At 43.2% G+C, this 22828-nt stretch overlaps 1 protein-coding gene across 1 annotated transcript in view; it reads right to left on the bottom strand.

Moving 5' to 3' along the window:
* The window catches only part of RAB12 (RAB12, member RAS oncogene family), a 70130-nt gene that overhangs the window by 20738 nt on the left and 26564 nt on the right, over positions 1-22828 (bottom strand). The window lies entirely within an intron of this gene.

The raw sequence follows: 22828 nt of genomic DNA, 5'->3' as shown, positions 1-22828 counted from the left end.
CAGAGGGCTCACAGTCTAGAAGGAGGAGACAGACAACAAAACAAAACATATTAACAAAATAAAACAAATAGAATAAATATGTACGAGTAAAATTGAGTAATAAATATGTACAAACATATATACAGGTGCTGTGGGGAGTGAAAGGAGGTAAGGCGGGGGGATGGGGAAGTGGAGGAGGGGGCTCAGTCTGGGAAGGCCTCCTGGAGGCGTCACAGTATGCTATTTATTATTACACATGGGACTTATTATTTATGCTAAACTGAAATGGGACTTAATCATTTTATTCAAGTGAGTAAAAATATTTCAAGGTTTGAGTGGGAGGAGTAAAATTTTAGTGAGAGATTGTAAATTTTTCAAAGCGAGAAAAGTCTGTAAGAAATATCTGCATTAAAATGCAATTATGCCATCACAAAAGGATACTAAGAAACTTATGAAGTGACAAAGGGGCCATGTCTGCACAAGGAATCATCACATAATGATGATTATGTGATCATCTAGACTGTGAGCCCACTGTTGGGTACGGACCGTCTCTACGTGTTGCCAACTTGTACTTCCCAAGCGCTCAGTACAGTGCTCTGCACACAGTAAGCACTCAATAAATACGATTGAATGAATGAATGAATAATTATGGAAATTGGGAGTATTTTTTTAACTAGCCTTTCAACTTCCTTAACAAAATGTTACTGAGTATAACATGCCTTTTATATCATTTTGGCCTAATTCCCTTGCTCTGCAAAATTTTAGCTGAAGCACAATTTTAATACTTTTATTTTAAAAGGAATACCTTCAAAATCTGCACACAGAGACAGACATTAATAGCAAGAACTGAAAGGCAAAATAAAGTATTACTTTTATTTTAAAACTCTTGTGGAGACCCTAACAGAACGTGTTGTAAGATACAGCAAGTCAAAGTGATCGGATGAAATTGTATTAGATGCTCAAAAATACACTGCTGAGATAGTAAAAGTCCTCTAAATTTTTTCAATTTAATAGCTTTACAAAGATTTATACTACACCCCCCGCCCCTCCCTGCCACTTCCTAAGGTTAAGACAACAGGTTCTATGATGTTCTGTGCTATCCATAGCAAACAACTGCTGTTTATTGAGACCTTAGTACTCTACTAGGTGTTTGGGAGAGTACGAATACAACAGTTGGTAGACGCTGCCCTCAAGGAGCTTACAGTCTAGAGGGGGAGAGAGACACTAAAATAAATTACAAAAAGGGGAAATGGAAGAATGTAAGGATATGTACCTAAGAGCTGTGGGGGTGGGGTGAACATCACGTGCTTAAGGGTACAAATCTACATGCAAAGGTAATGCAAAAGGGAGAAAGTATAGGGGAAATGAGGGCTTGGGTAATATTGTAATAATAAAAATAATTACTGTGTTTATTAAGTGCTTACTATGTGTCAAGCACTGTTCTAAACACCAGGGTAGGTGTATCAGTTCATGAGGGCAGACACCATCCCTGTCCCACATGGGGCTCAAAGCCTAAGTAGGAGGGAGAAATGGCCATTTTACGGTTGAGGAAACCAAGACTCAGAGAAGTACAGTGATTTTAATCAGTGGTATTTACTGAGTGCTTACTAGGCACAGAGCACTATACTAAGCACTAGAGAGAGTACAGTACAATTGGATTAGAGGATATGTTCCCTGCCCATGATTAATTTACAGTCTAGAGGGACTTTTCCAACATCACACAGTAGGCAAGTGGTAGAGCTGGGATTAGAATCCAAGTCCTCTGAGTTACAGGCCCGTGCTTTCCACTAGGCCACACTGCTTCCCTTAATCAAACAAAAGATCTGGTACACATGTCCCCTTGCCCTCAAGGAGCTTACAATCTAATAAGGACTGGGGCCCAGACTGAGCCCCCTTTTTCCTCTCCCCTCCCCATTCCCCCCGCCCTACCTCCTTCCCCTCCCCACAGCACCTGTATATATGTTTGTACAGATTTATTACTCTATTCAGTTTACTTGTACATATTTTCTATTCAATGATGTGCATCTAGCTTTACTTCTATTTATTCTGATGACTTGACACCTGACCACATGTTTTGTTTTGTTGTCTGTCTCCCCCTTCTAGACTGTGAGCCCGCTGTTGGGTAGGGACCATCTCTATATGTTGCCAACTTGTACTTCCCAAGCGCTTAGTGGAGTGCTCTGCACACAGTAAGCGCTCAATAAATACGATTGAATGAATGAATGAATGAGGATGACATATATTAAAATAAATTATAGTTAGGAGAAGCAAGAGATAAGGATGAACACAAGAGCTGGGGGTGTACTGAGTGCTTACTGTGTGCAGAGCACTGTACTAAGTGCTTGGGAGAGCACAATATAAACAGGTATATTCCCTGCTCACAATGAGTTAATAGTCTAGAGGGCAAGACAGACATTGATATAAATAAATTCCAGAGGTGGGGTGAGTATCAAAGTGTTTAGGGTTTATAGATGAGGCCCAAGTGTGCTGGCAACTGAGAAGGGAGGGAGAATAGGGTTGGGAATGAGAGGTTAGCAAGGAAGGCTTTCTGAAAGGGAAATGATTTTAGTACAGCTTTGAAGATAGGGAAAGTGGTAGTCTGTGGGATAAGTCTTTCACTCAATTCCTAGTACTTCTTAACGTTTTCTTAACCATTTTTTTCATAATAGGTTGCCTTCACAACTGAATTCAAATCTTTGCTTCCTTTCACAATTGTCAGACTATGAATGGTAGTAAATATTTATGCACAGTGTCCACTAGGATTTAGGTGTAGAAAATTTCAGTCAGAAGGATCTAATTTGGGTGTGCTTCTTGGGGCTATTTTCTGTGATAGCTTGTTTAGATGTTGAACAAAACATATTGCACAAAACCAAAAATAAAAGGCACACTTTGTATATAACTTGTCTCTATGGTTTTATGTGTGACTGATTTTTATCCTAAGTAACATTCTGCAAGCAACAGGGCAATGTCAAGGGCATCATGAAAACAAATACGCAGTCTTATGCATCCCAACGGGTACTTGGCCTTCATGAAAGTACCATACTATTGTCAGCTCTGACACAATAGAGAAGCAAAATGGCATACTGGAAGGAGCACAGGCCTGGGAATCAGAGGTCCTGGGTTCTAATCCTGACTCTGCCACTTGCCTGCTGTGGCAAGTCACCTTGGGCAAGTCACTTCACTTCTCTGGGCCTCAGGTACCTCATCTGTACTGTCCTCTCCTGGTTCTCCTTCCCCTCTGGCCACTCCTTCTCGGTCTCTTTTGTCACCTCTTCTGACTCACACCCCCTAACGATGGGGGGTGACTTCTGGGTCCCTCCCCTTCTATTCTTCATTTTACACCCATTCCTTTGGAGAACTCATTTGCTCCAGTGCCCTTCAGTCGTAATCTCTGACCTCCAAACTGTGAGCTTCTTGTGGTCAGGGAATGTCACTGTTTATCGTTGTACTTTCCCAAGCACTTATTACAGTACTCTGCACACAGTAAGTGCTCAATAACTACGACAATGAATGAATGAATGAATCTCTGTACAAATGACTCCCAAATCTAGTTCTCCAGCTCCAATCTCTGTCCTTAGCATTCTCACATTTCCTCCTGCCTTCAGGACAGCTCAACTTGGATGAGTTGAGACCTCAACACCACAAACTTAGCATGTTCCAAATTCCTTATCTTCCCATGATTTCTCCACCACTGTAGACAACACCACCACCCTCATCTCATAAGCCCACAACACTGGCATTTTCCTCGATCTAGCTCTCTCATTCAGTGCGCATATTCAGTTTGTCACCAAAGCCCATCACTTCTACCTTCACAACATCTCTAAAATCCACCCTCTCCTTTCCATTCAAACTGCTGCTTAACTGATGCAAGCATCTACCACATTCCACCTTGAATACTACATCAGCTTCCTTGCTGGCTTCCCTCCCTTTCCAGTCCACACTTCACACTGCTGCCTGGGTTATTTTTCTACAAAAACATCCAGTCTGTGTTTTCCCACTCCTCAAAACCTTCCAATGGTAACCTATACACCTCTGCATCAAACAGAAGCTCCTCGACAATGGGTTTAAGGTGTTTCTTCAGTTCTCTTCTTCCTACCTATCCTCACTCCTCTCCCAGATCACACACTTCGCTCCTCTAACACCGACTTATTGCGCTTCAATCTTATTATCTCTCACTGTCAACTCTTTGTTCACACCCTCTCTCCTGACTGGAATTCCCTCCGTCTTCATATCTGACAGACCAGCACCCTTTCCATCTTCATCAAAGCCCTTCTAAAATCATATCTCCTCCAGAAAGCCCTCCCTGACTAACCTCTCATCTCACCACCCTACTGTCCCTCCATTCTGTGTTGCCTATGAACTTGGATCCGTACACCCTAATCATTTTGACAATTAGCCTACCTCACGTATGTACATATCCTTGTACTCTGTCGCTTGACCAATCTGTAAGGTGTATTAATGTCTGTTTCTCTCCCACTAGATTGTAAGTTTCTTGAGGACAGGGATCATGTCTACCACTCTAATGTACTCTCCCAATAGCTTAGAACAATACTGTGTACCCAATAAGGGCCCCATAAATACTACTGATGTAATTCCAGTCTTTGCTTTGCAACCTGATTCGCTTTATGATTTAAAAGTTACTTTGAGAAAGTCTTCAAACAGCAAACGTTTCTGAGAAGTTGATTTCTTAACAATGCCAAAAATCTCAGAAAGCTATTCAAACTTTAATAGCTAACGCCAGGGGTGCCCAACCCATCAGAGCTCAGTATAGTGCCTGCCACATATTAAGCGCTTAACAAGTACCATTAAAAACAAAACGAAAATACTGAAGAGCAGAAAATCAAAAAACAGAATATGGCTGAGGACTGCATTTTTTAAAAAATTCATTCATTCATGCAATCGTATTTATTGAGCGTGTACTGTGTGCAGAGCACTGTACTAAGCGCTTATCATTTTATCAGGTACAGTAAACAGGCATTCTTGAGGGAAAGGGGGTGTGGCTAGTGGTAGAGACCAGGTATTTTAGGAGCAAGGGCCAAGGGACACAATGCCTGGTCCACATGAGGAACAGTGTGGGTGAGTGAATACAGCATAGGCCTGGGGGTCAGAAGGACCTGGGTTCTAATCCTGGCTCCACCACATGTCTGTTGTGTGACCTTGGGCAAGTCACTTCACTTCTCTGGGCCTCAGTTACCTCATCCGTAAAATGGGGATTAAGACTGTGAGTCCCATGTGGGACAGGGACTGTGTGTAACCTAATTGACTTGTATCCACCTCTATGCTTAGAACAGTGCCTGGCACACAAGTACCATAATTATTAATTATCATTATGGGCAGGGGTGAAGTGATCACCAAAAGGGATCTGTGCCTGATGCCAAGGCAAAATCATCCATTAAAATACACGTTGCCTAGTTTTTTACTAAAAGCCATGCAGCAAATGAAGGAGAGTGACTCACAAGCCAGTTGGGTCATCGAGGTCAGTTCTTTAATGTTGCATTTGCATTCTTGTAAAACCTTCCTTTAAGGAGTAATAGCACTGTGGTATTTAAGCCCTGACATATTGCACACATGCACAATTGTTCCTTCCCACATCCCATCATGTTCTATCCAGACTGAAATCTGCTGTTGGAAGAAAGTTTCCTACATTCTTCAACAGTTTTCTAGCCTAAACACAATGTTACGGCAGATCTGACTGTATAACATTCCATGAGTGTAAGCTCCATATCGGCAGGGAATGTGGTATTTCTTCTGCATCTCCCAAGCACTTAGTACAGTGCACTCCACCAAGTGGGTGCTCAATAAATACTAGTACTACTACTAGAAATAGTCTATCATGCCATATATTTTTAAGAGAGAATCTGTGGGTGGGGGGGCGGCGGACACACATGCGTATTCTCTCTCTCTCCCCGTGCCCCTTCATATTGGAAGAATATGCTATTAATAGTGAAATTCATGCATAGACATGCACATGACTGAAGAGGCCATCACGAGACCCAGAGTTCTGGCTGCTCTGTACACACTAACAGACTGTCCCCTGTCCTGTCATCACTGTCACTTGCACCTCTTGTAACTGTTTTGGCTTTGGCCTCCTTGTTTCAGCCTCTTTTTTCTATTTAGGCCAGTTTTTCAAATCCATTACAAACGCCTCAGCAAGACCCAGCTGACAAACCAGACATGAACACCGACTCCTTTCAATTCCCCTAATCATATACCTCCATTACTGTTGCTGTCCAGGAGTCCATTCGTGCCTCCTGAGCCAAAAAAATCCCCCCAAAACAAAACACAAACAACGACAAAAAAACCCAGGGAAAACACCAAAACAAAATCCTGAAAGCTAAAGGACTGAAGTATCTTATCTGGGTTTTTACCCTCCCTCTGCCTAAATCTGGGTCCTGTTCCAAGGATTTCCATCCCTTTTTTGTAAGTAGGTTTGCCCCTCGAATTCCAACCCCTATAATCCAGAAATAACCAATCAACCGAACAACTGTATTACTGAGCGCTTACTCTGTATACGGTAAGTTCTAAGCTTGGAAGAATACAATATAACAGAATTGGTACACACTGTCCCTGCCCACAACAAGCTTACAGTCGAGCGCTGTTTACACCAGCCAGAAAACCAGGTATAAGCAATCAACCAAGGATATTTACTGAGTGTTTACTGAGTACATAGCACAGTACTAAGTGCTTGGGAGGGTATAATTTTATCTTTGCCCTTAAGAAACGCACAACCCTACAAGCAAAAGTAAAATATTATACAATACTAACATACCCTGAAAATTTTTGTAAGCTTGAGAGGATACTTTAGAGATTAATATTAATAGGAAAAATACATTACTTATAAAATCTGAAATGCAAAGATTATTACATCAGCCCCATGGCTCCAGAAAGCAAAGCAGAGTGAACAAAGTCACATGGAACACTGACTACATGTTTCATTTCATTGACTGAAAACTGTTTTGGAAGGATCATTGTGAAAGAAATACCCAGTACAGCTATAGAATTTAAAGGAACTGCAGCGCCCACACACATAAAAAAAAAATGCTTTAATTGAAAGGAACTGGCAAATAAACTCTAGACTGAGCACGCTCATAAAACTACCAAATACACCCTCTAAAATTGTTCCAGCATGTGATTTCACATTAACTGTAATATTTTAATCTTCTATTCTAATGTATTGGGACATAGTTGATTCTCTGGCTTCTTAGAGACAAGGTAAACATATGCAAAGGCTATATTAGCATGGGTCATTTTGCCACAACAGCTAAAATAATAAAGGCATCTGTGACTTGATACTAATAATGGCATTTATTAAGCGCTTACTATGTGCAAAGCACTGTTTTAAGTGCTGGGGAGGTTACAAGGTGATCAGGTTGTCCCTCAGGGGGCTCACAGTCTTCATCCCTATTTTACAGATGAGGTAACTGAGGCACAAAGAGGTGAAGTGACTTGCCCAAAGTCACACAGGTGACAATTGGCGGAGCCGGAGTTTGAACCCATGACCTTTGACTCCAAAGCCCGGGCTCTTTCCACTAAGCCATGCTGCTAAGAATAAATTGGCTATTTGTTTCTGACTCAGTTAAATGGATTGTTCAAAAGTGGTCATTCAGAAACCAAGTGCTCCATCTCCTGAAGCCAACTACTTTTTTTTATGGTATTTGCTAAGCACTTACTATGTGCCAGGCATTGTACTGAGCCACGGAAAAGATACAAGTTAATCAGGTTAGACCAAATCCCTATCCCAACTGGGGCTCAGTCTTAACCCCCATTTTACAGATGAGGAATCTGAGGCCCAGAGAAGTGAAGTGCCTTGCCCAAGGTCATGCAGCAGACAAGTGGCAAAACTGGGATTAGAACCCAGGGCCTTCTGATTCCCAGACCTGTGCTCTATCCACTAGGCCACGCTTTTGAGAGTATTTCTTACAACGAATGGAATAGCACAAGAGTGCTTAATATACTTTAATATACTTTTGTACTTATATGATAATGTTGGCACTCCTTTAGGAAATAATGGAACTTTAATGGAGGAACTTAAGTCTATTATTTGAGGAATTAGGAGGTACAAAATACTGAACTGAAACAACTAAAAACATCCTTTCTCTGAATTAAATACTCATGCAAATTATCATGTTGATTTTACTGCTTGGTGGCTCCTGTGAGTTGAAAATGGTATTGACATCTGTCTATTTGTTTTGTTGTCTGTCTCCCTCTTCTAGACTGTGAGCCCACTGTCGGGTAGGGACCGTCTCTATATGCTGCCGATTTGTACTTCCCAAGCGCTCAGTACAGTGCTCTGTACACCGTAAGTGCTCAATAAATATGACTGAATGAATGAATGAAAATCCCAAAGATTACTCGAATCAAACCCTTGATTATTCTTTTCTAATAAAGCAGCTGTCCACCTTACAAAGAAGGGTTTAAACTTATTGAGCCCGATTTTTCCGGTGGCCGGTTACACCTTGACTTTCCAAGTCAGAATTTGTAGAAGCATTAGAACTGCTAGGTGAGCATTTAGTGCGTTGTAGAAAAGCATACATGGTGAATAATGTAGAGCAGTCCCCTTTAGTGCCTATGAACACATTCAGATGAACAGTGAAACTGCCATTTAGTAATAATAACTATGGTACTTGTTAAACACACTTCTAAGCACTGAGGTAGATACAAGTTAATCAGGTTGGATCCAATCCCTGTCCCACCTGGGGCTCACACTCTTATCTCCATTTTACAGATGAGGTAACTGAGGCACAAAGAAGGTAAGTGACTTGCCTAAGGTCTCACAGCAGACACGTGGCACAGCTGGGATTAGAACCCCGGTCTTTCTGACTCCAAGGCCCTTGCTCTATCCACTAAGCCACACTGCTTCTCCAAAATAACAAACTATTATTTCAATGACAAAGAAAGGATACAGTCCAACCCACTACAACTACATATATTCCTGGAGTTAATGCAGCCCTTTTGACTGCCATAAGGCTTGCTATGGATCACATTAAATGTGGAAAAACAATTAGGTCTTGTAGAGCAAAAGCAATCTCCTGGAAGCACACACGACTCAAACACTGCATGTTTACCAGTGCATTCTCAGTTCACCTACATTCACCAAGTTGGCTCTCCTAGGCAATAGGGGCATTGACAGTAGCTCCATATCAAAATATAGGATGGGTTTGACTACAGCACAAACACTGTGAGCCTTGAAATTTTTCCCAAGTTTTCATATGCAAATCCTCTTTGGTGTTAATCATTTTTTTGGTATTGCATGTCCTAGTGGACACAGCATGGACCTGGGAATCAGAAGGAACTGGGTTCTAATCCCGGGTCCACCACTTATCTGCTGTGTGATCTTGGGCAAGTGTCACCACTTCTCTGTGCCTCAGTTCCCTCATCTGTAAAGTGGGATGATTAAGACTGTGAGCCCTATGTGGCACAGGGACTGTGTCCAACCTCATTATCTTGCCTCTATCCCAGCACCTAGAACAGTGACTGGCATAAAGTAAGTGCTTTACAAATACCACAATTATTATTAAAACAGTGTCACCTACTGGAAAGAATACAGGGCCTGGAAGTCAAAGGACCTGGGTTCTAATCCCAGCTCTACCACTTGCCTGTAATATGACTTTGGTCAAGGCACTTCACTTCTCTGGGCCTCAGTTTCTGCTCCTGTGAAATGGGGGTGAAATACCTGACCTTTCTACCCGCCTTTTAGACTGCAAGCCTTGTGTGGGACAATGATTGTGTCCGACCTGATTACCTTGTATCTACCCCAGCATTTAGAACACTGCTTGGCTCATAGTAAGTACTTACCAAATACCACAGTTTATAATAATAATAATAATAACAACAACAATAACAACAATAATGCTCAGGGACAAAAGTAGACAAACTGTTTTCCTAATAAAATCCTGTCCATGCACTTCGCTCCTTTACACTAATCTTGTTATTGTGTGATCTCCCTAAAATCTCCCCTGCCCCTCTTCAATCCCCCGCCTTCACCCTCTTCGACTCTGTGTTCCTTGCAGTAACTCAAAATGAAATCTCTCATCTCCCTTCTCGTCTCCTCGCTTGTCCCCTCCACCTGCACTTCTGACCCCATCCTTTTTATAACTCGTCCCTTCCCTTTCTCCCTCCTTGACTGCACCCTTCAACTGTTCACTTTCTATTGGCTATTTCTCCACTGCTTTCAAACATGCTTTTGTTTCCCCTATCCTAAAAAAAACTTCCCTCGTCCCCACGGCTGCCATCCCATCTCCCTCATACCATTTCTCCCCCAAACCTCTTGAGAGAGTTGTTTACACTTGCTGTCTCCACTTCCTATCCTTTAATTCCCTCCTAGATCCCCTCCAATCTGGCTTCTGCCCCCTTCACTCCATAGAAACAGCCCTCTCAAAGGTCATCAATGACCCTCCCACCAAATCTGACAGCCAATACTTCATCCTAATATACCGAGACCTCTCAGCCTCCTTTGACACTACAGACACCCCCTCTCCTTAAACTTAATAACTCAGTAGTTCCCACGGCTCAATTGGCATCTCTATTCCCAAATCTACATTTCCAGCCCTGACTTCTCTCCTTCCCTGCAATCTCGCATTTACTCCTGCCTTCAAGAAATATCTACTTGAATGTCCCACCAATACCTCAAGTGAAACATGTCCAAAACTGAACTGCCCTCCCTACGTCTTTTCCATCAGTGTAGACGACATCACTCTCCTCCCTACCTCTCATTTACTCCACATATTCATTCCGTCACCAAATCGTACTGGTCTCACCTTCACAACATCACCGAGACCCGCCCTTTTCTCTCCATCCAAACTGCTACCTTGTTAGTACAATCACTCATTATATCCCAACTGGATTATTTCATTCATTTAATCACATTTATTGAGCGCTTACTGTGTGCAGAGCACTGTACTAAGCGCTTGGGAAGTACAAGTCGGGATTAGTGCATCAGCATCCTTTCTGATCTCCCAACCTCCTGTCTCTGCCCTCATCAGTCCATACTTCACTCTGCTGCCCAGATTATCTTTCTACAGAAACGCTCTGGGCATGTCACTCCCCTCAAAAATCTCCAATGGTTGCCGATCAAGCTTCATATCAAGCAGAAACTCCTCACTATTGGCTTCAAAGCTGTCCACCCCCTTGTCCCCTCCTACCTCACCTCCCTTCTCTCCTACAGCCCAGCCCACACACTCCACTAATCTGCTGCTAACCTCCTCACTGTGCCTTGTACTCACCATCAACCACTGGCCCACATCCTACCTCTGGACTGGAATCATCATCAATTGTATTTATTGAGCGCTTACTATGTGCAGAGCACTGTACTAAGCGCTTGGGAAGTACAAATTGGCAACACATAGAGACAGTCCCTACCCAACAGTGGGCTCACAGTCTAAAAGAATGGCCTCCCTCCTGGAATGGCCTGGAATGCCCTCCCTCCTCACACGCGCCAAATTAGCACACTTCCCCCCTTCAAATCCCTCCTAAAAGCTCACCTCCTCCAGGAGGCCTTCCCAGACTGAGCCCTCCCTTTCCCCTGCTCCTCCTCCCCTCCCCATCACTCTGACTCCCTCCCTCTGCTCTACCCCCTCCCCACCCCACAGCACTTGTGTATACGTACATATTTATTATTCTATTTATTTATATTGAAGCTATTGATGCCTGTCTACTTGTTTTGCTTTGTTTTCTTGTCTGTCTCACTGTTTCAAGACTGTGAGCTAGCTGTTGGGTAGGGATTGTCTCTGTTGCCGAATTGGACTTTTCAAGCGCTTAGTACAGTGCTCTGCACAGTAAGCACTCAATAAATACGACTGAATGAATGAATGTACAAGACCATAACCTTGGCATTGTCCTCGATTAATCTCTCTCATTCCACCCTCATATTTGATCTGTCACCAAATCCTGTCAGTTCTACTTTCAAAACATTGCTAAAATCCACCCTTTCCTCCCCATCCAAAAAACTACCATGCTGATCCAAGCATTTATCCTGTCATTCCTTAATAATAATAATAATCATTCATTCATTCATATTTATTGAGCGCTTACTGTTTGCAGAGCACTGTACTAAGCGCTTGGGAAGTACAAATCGTCACCACACAGAGATGGTCCCTTCCCAACAATGGGCTCACAGTCTAGAAGGGGGAGACAGACAACAAAACAAGTAGACAGACGTCAATACCATCAGAATAAATACAATTATGGCTATATACACATCATTAATAAAATAGAGTAATAAATATGTACAAATACAATAATGGCATTTATTAAGCGCTTACTATGTGCAAAGCACTGTTCTAAGTGCTGGGGAGTTACAAGGTGATCAGCTTGTCCCACGGGGGGCTCACAGTCTTAATCCCCATTTTACAGATGAGGTGACAGACACAGAGAAGTTAAGTGACTTGCCCAAAGTCACACAGCTGACAATTGGCAGAGCCGGGGTTTGAACCCATGACCTCTGACTCCAAAGCCCGGGCTCTTTCCACTGAGCCATGCTGCTTCTCCTTGATTACTGCATCTGCCTCCTCCCTGACCTCCTGTCTCTCCCCACTCGGATCCACAGTTCACTCTGTTGCATGAACCATTTACTAACATAAACGTTCAGTTCATGTCTCCCCACTCCTCAAGAACCTCCAATAGCTTCCCATCCATCTCCGCTTCTAACAGAAACTCCTTACCACTGGCTTTAAAGCACTCAGCTTAACATCCTACCTCACCTAACTAATCTCCTCCATCCCCCCCATCTTACCTCCTTCCCTTCCCCACAACACCTGTATATATGTTTGTACATATTTATTACTCTATTTATTTTACTTGTACATATCTATTCTATTTATTTTATTTTGTTAGTATGTTTGGTTTTGTTCTCTGTCTCCCCTTTTAGACTGTGAGCCCACTGTTGGGTAGGGACTGTCTCTATATATTGCCAATTTGTACTTCCCAAGCGCTTAGTACAGTGCTCTGCACATAGTAAGCGTTCAATAAATACGATTGATGATGATGATGATGATGATCTCCTACTACCGTCCAACCCACACACTCCGCTCCTCTAGCGCCAGCTTACTCTCCGTGCTCTGATCTTGTCTATTTTACCACCTACCCCTTTCCCACATCCTCCCCCTAGCCTGGAACTCCCTCTCCTTCCATATACATCAGAACACCACTTTTCCCACCCTCAAAGCATTACTAAAATCACATTTCCTCCAAGAGGCCTTTTCCCATTAAGCCCTCTTTTCCCTGGCTTGCTCGCCCTTCTGTGTCGCCTATGCACTTCAGTCTGTGACCACTGGATATTTGATATTCTCCCCACCACTAATCTCATAGCACTTATATACATATCTTTAAATTATATATTACAAGTTTTTAATTCATATTAATGTCTGTCTTCCCGCTAGACTGTTAGCTCGTTAGGGGCAGTGAATGTTCCTGCTAATTCTGTTGTATTTTACTCTCCCGAGAGCTTAGTACAGTGCTGTGCACATAGTAAGTGCTCAATAAATTGATTTATCTTACCTCTCATCATTGATATCTTGCTCACTTCCTCCTTTCCCTTTCATTCTCCTGCCTGGAACTCTCTCCCACTTCAAATCTGACAGACCATGACTCTCTCCAATTTCAAAATCCTACTAAAAGTTCCAGGAAGCTGTCCCTGACTCAGCTCTTAGCTCCCTACCCTATTCACCCTTCCTTCTGTGTCACCTATTCCCTTGGGTCCAAAAAAGGGTACTTTTCATTTCTGGTTTTCAGCAATGTATTTTGCTCAATATCTACACAAGCTGTCACAGAAAATCATCTCAGAGGCACACAAAAACTAGTTCCTTCTGACTTAAGATTTTCTAAATCTAAATCCTGGTGACACTGTGCATAAATATTTACTGTCTTCCAAATCCAACAAATCACCACTCTTCCCATCTTCAAAGCCCCACTAAAAGCATATCCAAGGGCCTTCCCTGACTAAGCCTTCATTTCCCCTCTTCACTCTCCCTTCTGCATCGCCTCTGCACTGTACACTTTAAGCATTTTGATATTCATGTCAGCCCCAGCCCCACTGCACTTGTAAACATCCTTATACTCTGCCACTTCCCCTATCTGTAATTTATTTTAAACCCTGTTCCTCCCTGTAGGCTATAAATTCCTAGTGTTTGTTTTATCATTTGTTTTATGGTACTCGTTAAGCACCTACATGTCAAAAGCTGTTTTAAGTTCTGGGGTATCAGATACAAGTTTGTGGGCTGGGATCATGCCGAGAAGCAGCATAGCATAGTGGATACAGCATGGGCCTCGAAGTCAGAAGGAACTGAATTCTAATCCCAGCTCAGCCACTTGTCTGCTATGTGATCCTGGGCACGTCACTTCACTTCTCTGGGTCTCAGTTACCTCATCTGTAAAATGGGAATTAAGACTGTGAGCACCATGTGGTACAGGGACTCTGTCCAACCTGATTTGCTTGTATCTACTCCCTCACTTAGCACTGTGCCTGGCAAATAGTAAAGGCTCAACAAATACCACAATTATTATTATTATTGTTATTATTAATCAACTGTATTGCATTCTCCCAAGTGCTTGGAACAGTGTTGTGCACTCAATAAATGCTCAATACATGCCATTGATTGATTGACTGTTGGCTTGAAATGGACTACTATAATGCCCTAATGCGCTCAGCAGTCCCTTAGTAGTGTGAAATTTAGCTAATTCCACTCTCAAAATTCCTAACCAAGGAGTAATTTTAGGCAACGGTAGATCTGATTCTCCAAATACTCTTTTTTCCAAATACGTTTTTCAAAACCCAAAATTAAGCAACAGACATTGGTTAACCTCTAAATCAATACCAAGGAGACCTAAGTATTCAAAGAAATATTGGTGCCCTTTTCAACTGCACCATCCTAAATATTCCTAAACAACAGGAAAGGAGAACATGGAAACAGTCTCGAAAAGTGGCAAACTATTTTTCCACCTGAATACTGGTGCCTTATTCTTTTTAATTCATAATGAATCAAAACATCTCCTAGGAGTCTTCAACCTAAGGCTTTTCAAGTTAGGACAAGCGACACATAAAAACACTTCTAAATTGACACCATTTCAGCTTCTCAAGCTCATCAGTTTTGACTTTATCAGTTTTGGTTTCCCTCATGACACCGGCTCCAGAAGTTGAGGTGGGTTGCGCTGTAGCCACCAGGGAAAAGAGGAAGTAACTTTTAAAAAGCTGTGATTGGGAGGCGGAGGAAATGGGGAAGAAAGTGTAAAGAGAGTGTTGAGGGGAGGAGAAGGAAATGAGGCTGGAGGGATGGGAGGTAAAGAGGGTGTTTGGGGTTTTTTTTTGTGGGGTTGGGGGGCGGGGAGCATCACAGCAAGCAGATGAGACCAGAGGGTTGGGAGGGTGGGATAGGAAGGGGAGGGTTATCTGATCTTCAGATGGGCGTCACCAGGGAAGTCAACATATCCATTTCATTTGCAATAAAGTAAACATCAGCGCTCCTAAGCCGGAACATCGCTGACAGTATAAAAACATTAATGTAGCTATATCATTCATCTATAATTAACTCAGTGTGCAATTTAGAGAAATTTGGGTAAAAATAGGTATCTGACTATGGTTCAGGAAACAATCCCTCATTTCTAACATTGTTTCTACAAAAAAAACTGGTGATTCTGACGTGTTTCCATTTAAGATGCAGTTTTCAAATATCAATTGTGAAAGAAATCTGACTTTCTGTACTAATTCCTGCATAACAGAAAATGATTTGATCTATATAAAGGCCCCATAAAAATCTTGAGCATCCAATTTCTTTTATATATGATCATAATAGCTTATACTTGCCACAGAGCTGGAGTTTTTCTGAAGCTCTAGATTTGGCTAAACTATAAACGGATAAGCAACGATTTAGGTACAAAACAATGAAGTCCACTAAGGCAACATTAATTTCCCAGAATGCAAGGAAGAATAGCTACCTTCAGGATAACAAAATGAGTAATTAGAAATGGGTATTATACAGACTGAAGAGAAAGGACACTTTTAATACAATATTTGTAATTCTTCAAGATAGGAAGACAATTTTGTTGTTCCTTACTTTCCAACAGCCTTTGAATGGAAAGTTAACGTATGTTAGAGTCAAAAACGTACTCTAACAATTCCAAATTTCACCGATTTCTTCATCTCTAGAACTTGAGGCATTAAAAAAAAGAAAATCAGTTTCATTAAAAGAAAAATATTGAGAGTTTCAGCAGCACTTCACTTCTTTCTGCTGTTCTTTCTTGTCTTGGTATTGAATTATACTGGTTAAGAAATCATGATTCTTGTCTACTGATACCCTGTTTTACATAAAATATCCACAACACTAGCCCTGAGCAAAATCCCTAAAGTGAGGAGGTTGATCTACTGAAGCTCAAGTAATTCTCCTATTTTTGAAAATGATTCACAAACAACTTTTAGTAGTTTTACCAAACAACTCCAGTGGAGAAATGCAAGTTTGACCCATCCATTAAGAAGCCGTGAGAGGCTAGTGGCAAGAGCCCAGGCTTGGGAGTTAGAGGATGTGTGCTCTAATCCCAGCTCTGCCGCGTGTCTGCTGTGTGACCTTGGTCAAATCACTTCACTTCTCTGTGCCTCAGTGACATCATCTGAAAATGGGGATTGAGACTGTGAGCCCCATATGGGACAGATACTGTGTCCAACCTGCTGACCTTGTATCTATCTAGAACAGTGCTTGGCACTCGGCACTTAAATACCATCATTATTATTATACAATATTATTATTTTACGATATGCCAAACCAGGATGTCTCAGACCCCGAGATGGGTTCCCTATCCGGTCCTGGGTGAGCTCAAGGGTGCCTGGCACATAGTAAGTGCTTAACAAGAACCATAATTATTAGATCATCTGATTCACTCCCCAGGGCCAGAAACAGGCAGGATCTAATAATTGTGATATGGGCTAAGCATTGAGAAAAGTGTGACTTAGTGGATAGAACACAGGCCTAGGAGTCAGAAAGACCTGGGTTCTAATCCCACATGTCGGCTGCATGAGCTTGGGCAATGAAATTGGTGCCTTATTCAGTTGCACCATATTCCTAAATAATAGGCAAGGAGAAACCAGCATGCAAAAGTGCTTACAGTGTTCTGCCACAGTAAGTGCTTGGTAAATATGATTGAATGAATGAAAAGTGGTAAACTATGTTGGGCAAGTCACATAGCTTTTCTGGTTTCACTTCACTATTGGCTTCAAAGCTCTCCATCACCTTGCCCCTTCTCACCTCACCTCATCATCATCATCATCATCAATCGTATTTATTGAGCGCTTACTATGTGCAGAGCACTGTACTAAGCGCTTGGGAAGTATAAATTGGCAACATATAGAGACAGTCCCTACCCAACAGTGGGCTCACAGTCTAAAAGGGGGAGACAGAGAACAAAACCAAACATACTAACAAAATAAAATAAATATAATAGATATGTACAAATAAATTAAATAAGTAAATAAATAGAGTAAAAAAAAATATGTACAAACATATATACATATATACAGGTGCTGTGGGGAAGGGAGGGAGGTAAGATGGGGGGTTGGAGTGGGGGATGAGGGGGAGAGGAAGGAAGGGGCTCAGTCTGGGAAGGCTCCTGGAGGAGGTGAGCTCTCAGCAGGGACTTGAAGGGAGGAAGAGAGCTAGCTTGGCGGATGGGCAGAGGGAGGGCATTCCAGGCCCGGGGGATGACGTGGGCTGGGGGTCGATGGCGGGACAGGCGAGAGCGAGGTACGGTGAGAAGATCAGCGGTGGAGGAGCGGAGGGTGCGGACTGGGCTGTAGAAGGAGAGAAGGGAGGTGAGGTAGGAGGGGGCGAGGTGATGGAGAGCCTTGAAGCCGGGGGTGAGGAGTTTCTGTCTGATGCGCAGATTGATTGGTAGCCACTGGAGATTTTTGAGGAGGGGAGTGATATGCCCAGAGCTTTTCTGGACAAAGATAATCCGGGCAGCAGCATGAAGCACCTCCCTTCTCTCCTTCTAAGTCCCAGCCCGCACACTCCGTTCCTCTGGTACTAACCTTCTCACTGTGCTTCGATCTCGCCTGTCTCGCCACTGACCACTGGCCCACGTCCTACCTCTGGCCTGGAACGCTCTCCCTCCTCAAATCGGCCAATCATTCTTCCCCACTTCGAAGTCCTACTGAATGTGTACCTCCTCCAAGAGGCCTTCCCAGACTAAGCCCCCTTTTCCTCAGCTCCCCCTCCCTTCTGCATCACCTTGACTCACTCCCTTCCCTCCTCCCTGCCGCCCCACAGCACTTATATATAATTCTATTTATTTATATTGATGCCTGTTTAGTTGTTTTGATGTCTTTCTCCCCGCCTCTAGATTGTACGCCCGTTGTGGACAGGGAATGTCTCTCTTAATTGCAATATTGTACTTTCTAAGCACTTAGTACAGTGCTTTGCAAACAGTAAGTGCTCAATAAATAGGACTGGATGAATGGGCCTCAGTTGCTGTATCTGTAAAATGGGGATTAACAGTATGAGCTCTGTATGGGACAGGGACTGTGTCCAACCTACTTAACCTGTATCTATCCCAGTGCTTAGTACAATGCTTGGCACATTATAAGAGCTTAACAGTACCATAATTATTATAATTATCACTGGGCAGATAAAAGATAGATAGGTCAGCACAGTCCAAGTCCCTTTCCCACCTGGTGCTTCATAGTCTTAGTGGAAGGGAGAACAGGTATAGAATCCCCATTTTACAGATGAGGAAACTGAGGCACAGAAAGTTAAGTGACTTGCCCAAGGCTAAGCAGTGGGCAATTGGTGGAGCCAGAACAAGAACCCAGGTCCTGTGACTCCGGTGTTCTTTCTACTAGGACCTAGAGACACTCCATTCCCTTGGATAACTCATTCGTTCTCACAGCTTCAACTAGCATCTCTATGCGGGCGATTCCTAAATTTCCCTCTCCAGCCTTGAGCTCTCTCTTCTGCCGTCTCACATTTCCTCCTGCCTTCAGGACATCTCTAAATGAATGTCCCTCATTCATTTAGACACCTCAAATAGACCTCTTCATTTTCCCACTCAAGCCCCATCTTCCCCATCTTTTCCACCACGGTAGACAACACAACTATCCCCCGTCTCACAAGACCATAACCTTGCTATTATCTGATTCATCACTCTCATTCAACCCACATATTCAATCGGTAACCAAATCCTGTCAGTTTGAACTTAACGTTGCTAAAATCCACCCTTTCTTCTCCAACCAAACCTCCAGTACGCTGATCCAAGCACGTATATCCTGCCTTGACTACTGCGGACTCCTCACTGACCTCCCTGTCTCTCCCCTCTCTAGTCCTTACTTCACCCTACAGCCAAGATGATTTTTCCTTAAAAAAAAAAAAACAAAAACTAATTCAGTCCATGTCTTCCCACTCCTCAAAAATCTTCAATGGTTGCCCATCCACAACCACATCAAACAAAAACTCCTTAACCATTAGCTTTATTCAATTAGTTCACTCCCTCCTATCTTACCTCACTGTTTTCCTACCACAATCAGCCTTCACACTTCACTCCTCCAACACCAACCTAATCAATGTACCTCAATCTTATCTATCTCACCACCAAGCCCTTGCCCACATCCTCCCTCTGGCTTGGAACTCCCCCCGCCTTTATATACAAGAGACCATCATGCTCCCAACCTTCAAACCTTTACTAAAATCACATCTCCTCTGAGAGGCCTTCCCCAAGTCTTCACTTCCCTTACTCCCTCTACCTTCTATGTTGCCTATGCACTTGGAATTGAACCCTTTAGGCCCATGGAGAAGCAGCATGGTGTAGGGGATAGAGCATGAGGCTAGGAGTCAGAAGGTCATGGGTTCTAATCCCTGCTCTGCCACTTGTTTTCTGTGTGCCCTTGGGCAAGTCATTCTACTTCTCTGAGCCTCAGTTACCTCTTCTGTAAAATGGGGATTGAGACTATGAGCCTCACGTGGGACAGGGACTGTGTCCAACCCAGTTCTTAGTGACTGGCACATAGTAAGTGCTTAACAGACTGTGAGCCCGTCTTCTAGACTGTGAGCCCATTGTTGGGCAGGGACTGTCTCTGTTGCTAACTGTACTTTCCAAGTGCTTAGTACAGTGCTCTGCACAGAGTAAGTGCTCAATAAATACGACTGAATGAATGAAATGCCATGATTATTACTATTGTTTGAAATTCACTCCTCCCTCAGCTCCACAGCACTTATGCACATATTCATAATTTATTTTAATGGTTGTCTCCTCTTATCTGTAAGCTTCTGGTGGACAGAGATGGTGTCTCCCAGGTCTGTTGTATTATGCTGTCCCAAGTGCTTAACACAGTGTGCTGATCTCCACAGGTGCTCAATTAATACCACTGATAGTTAGATCCTGACTCCTGAGCAGGAGTCAGATTAATATGACTCCAAACCATACATTTCTATTTGCACATCTATAAAGTCCCATACCATAGCACTTCCTTGGACTCCAAAGACCACCAATTGAAAGGGGCTATTTGGTAGAGTATCTTTTTTTTTATTAATGCTCTTTGTTAAGCCCTTACTATGTGCCAGGCATTGTACTAAGCCCTGGGGTAGATACAAAATAATTGAGTTGGACACAGTCCCTGCCCCACCCAGGTCTCACAGTCTTAATCCCCATTTTAGAAATGAGGAAACTAAGGCACAGAGAAATTAAACGACTTGCCCAAGGTCACACAGCAGCAAGTGGCAGGGTGAAGAAGCAGCGTGGTTCAGTGGAAAGAGCCCGGGCTTCGGAGTCAGAGGTCATAGGTTCAAATCCCGGCTCCACCTGTCAGCTGTGTGATTTTGGGCAAGTCACTTCACTTCTCCGTGCCTCAGTTACCACGTCTGGAAAATGGGGATTAAAACTGTGAGCCCCCTGTGGGACAACCTGATCACCTTGTAACCTCCCCAGTGCTTAGAACAGTGCTTTGCACATAGTAAGCGCTTAACAAATACCATTATTATTCCCCTCACATCCAATCCATCACCAAAACCTGCCTGTCTCACCTCCACATCGCCAAGATTCGCCCTTTCCTCTCCACCCAAACCGCTACCCAGCTCGTTCAATCTCTCATCCTATCCCGATTGGACTACTGCATCAGCCTCCTCTCTGATCTCCCATCCTCCTGTCTCTCCCCACTTCAATCTATACTTCACGCTGCTGCCCGGATCATCTTTGTGCAGAAGCGCTCTGGGCATGTTACTCCCCTCAAAAATCTCCAGTGGCTACCAATCAACCTACGCATCAGGCAAAAACTCCTTACTCTCGGCTTCAAGGCTGTCCATCACCTCGCCCCCTCCTACCTCACTTCCCTTCTTTCCTTCTCCAGCCCAGCCCACACCCTTCACTCCTCTGCCGCTAACTTCCTCACTGGGCCTCGTTCTCGCCTGTCCTGCCGTCGACCCCCAGCCCACGTCCTCCCCCTGGCCTGGAATGCCCTCCCTCCGCACATCCGCCAAGCTAGCTCTCTTCCTCCCTTCAAAGCCCTACTGAGAGCTCACCTCCTCCAGGAGGCCTTCCCAGACTGAGCCCCCTCCTTCCTCTCCCCCGCATCCCCCCGCCTTACCTCCTTCCCCACCCCACAGCACGTGTATATATTTATATATGTTTGTACATATTTATTACTCTATTTAATTTACTTGTACATATTTATTCTATTTATTTTATTTTGTTAATATGTTTTGTTGTCTCTCTCCCTCTTCTAGACTTGTTGGGTAGGGACCAGCTCTATGTGTTGCCAACTTGTACTTCCCAAGCGCTTAGTACAGTGCTCCGCACACAGTAAGCACTCAATAAATATGACTGAATGAATGAATGAATCCAGGTCCTTCTAACTCCAAGTCTTGTGCTCTAACTGCTAGACCAAGCTGCTCTCCATCTTCATATGTAAAATTTTAACCTTGAACCCAGAAATGCCAACTATGCAGTTTTTGGCTAAGGCTGGAAAGGGGGCATTGCTTTTAAGGTGGGAAATGTGTGGAAAGGGGAGTAAGAATGGAATAATAATAATGGTATTTGTTAAGCAGCGTGGCTTGGTGGAAAGAACACATGCTTGGGAGTCAGAGGTCATGGGTTCTAATCCTGACTTCGCCATTGTCAGCTGTGTGACTTTGGGCAAGTTACTTATCTTCTCTGTGCCTCAGTTATCTCATCTGTAAAAAATATGGGATTAATAATAATAATAATAATAATAGCATTTATTAAAAGCTTACTATGTGCAAAGCACTGTTCTAAGCACTGGGATTAAGATTGTGAGCCCCATTTAGGACAACCTAATTGCCAAGTATCTACCCCAGCGCTTAGAACAGTGCTTGGCACATAGTAAGCGCTTAACAAATACCATCGTTATTATTAAGCGCTTACAATGTGCCAAGCACTGTTCTACGTGCTGGATGAGAAGCTTCAAGGAGCTAAAGAGTCAGAAAGTCTTGATTTGGGATATTTTCAGTCATACCTGTAGCCTCAGGGCCTGTTGCAGACCAGAATAAGGGAGGCTTTGAGTTTATCCCAAAATATGGAGGGAATGAAAACAACTGTTTCCTTTAAGAAACCCATGGGGACAACAGCACCCAGTGCCCAAAAGGGCTGATTCCTATACTTACAGTAGTGAAATACTCCTCCATGAGTGTGACATTTTAAATAAAAGAACCACACAGCTTAGATGCAGCTCTTCTAACCAGGTGAAAGTATAACGCAAAGAAAGTACTTCAGTGGATTAGGCTGTAAGATCCTTGTGGGAAGAGACTGCCTACCAGCTCTTCTACTGTATTTAACTCTCCCAAGCATTTAAGCATAGCACTCTCCAAGGTAAAGCACACAGTAAGTGCTATTGTTTGATCTAGCTTGACCCAAGCCTGGTTGC

The sequence above is a fragment of the Tachyglossus aculeatus genome, chromosome 5 (genome assembly GCF_015852505.1).
Source record: "Tachyglossus aculeatus isolate mTacAcu1 chromosome 5, mTacAcu1.pri, whole genome shotgun sequence".
Lineage (NCBI taxonomy): Eukaryota > Metazoa > Chordata > Mammalia > Monotremata > Tachyglossidae > Tachyglossus > Tachyglossus aculeatus.
This window is presented reverse-complemented; position numbering and strand designations above follow the sequence as displayed.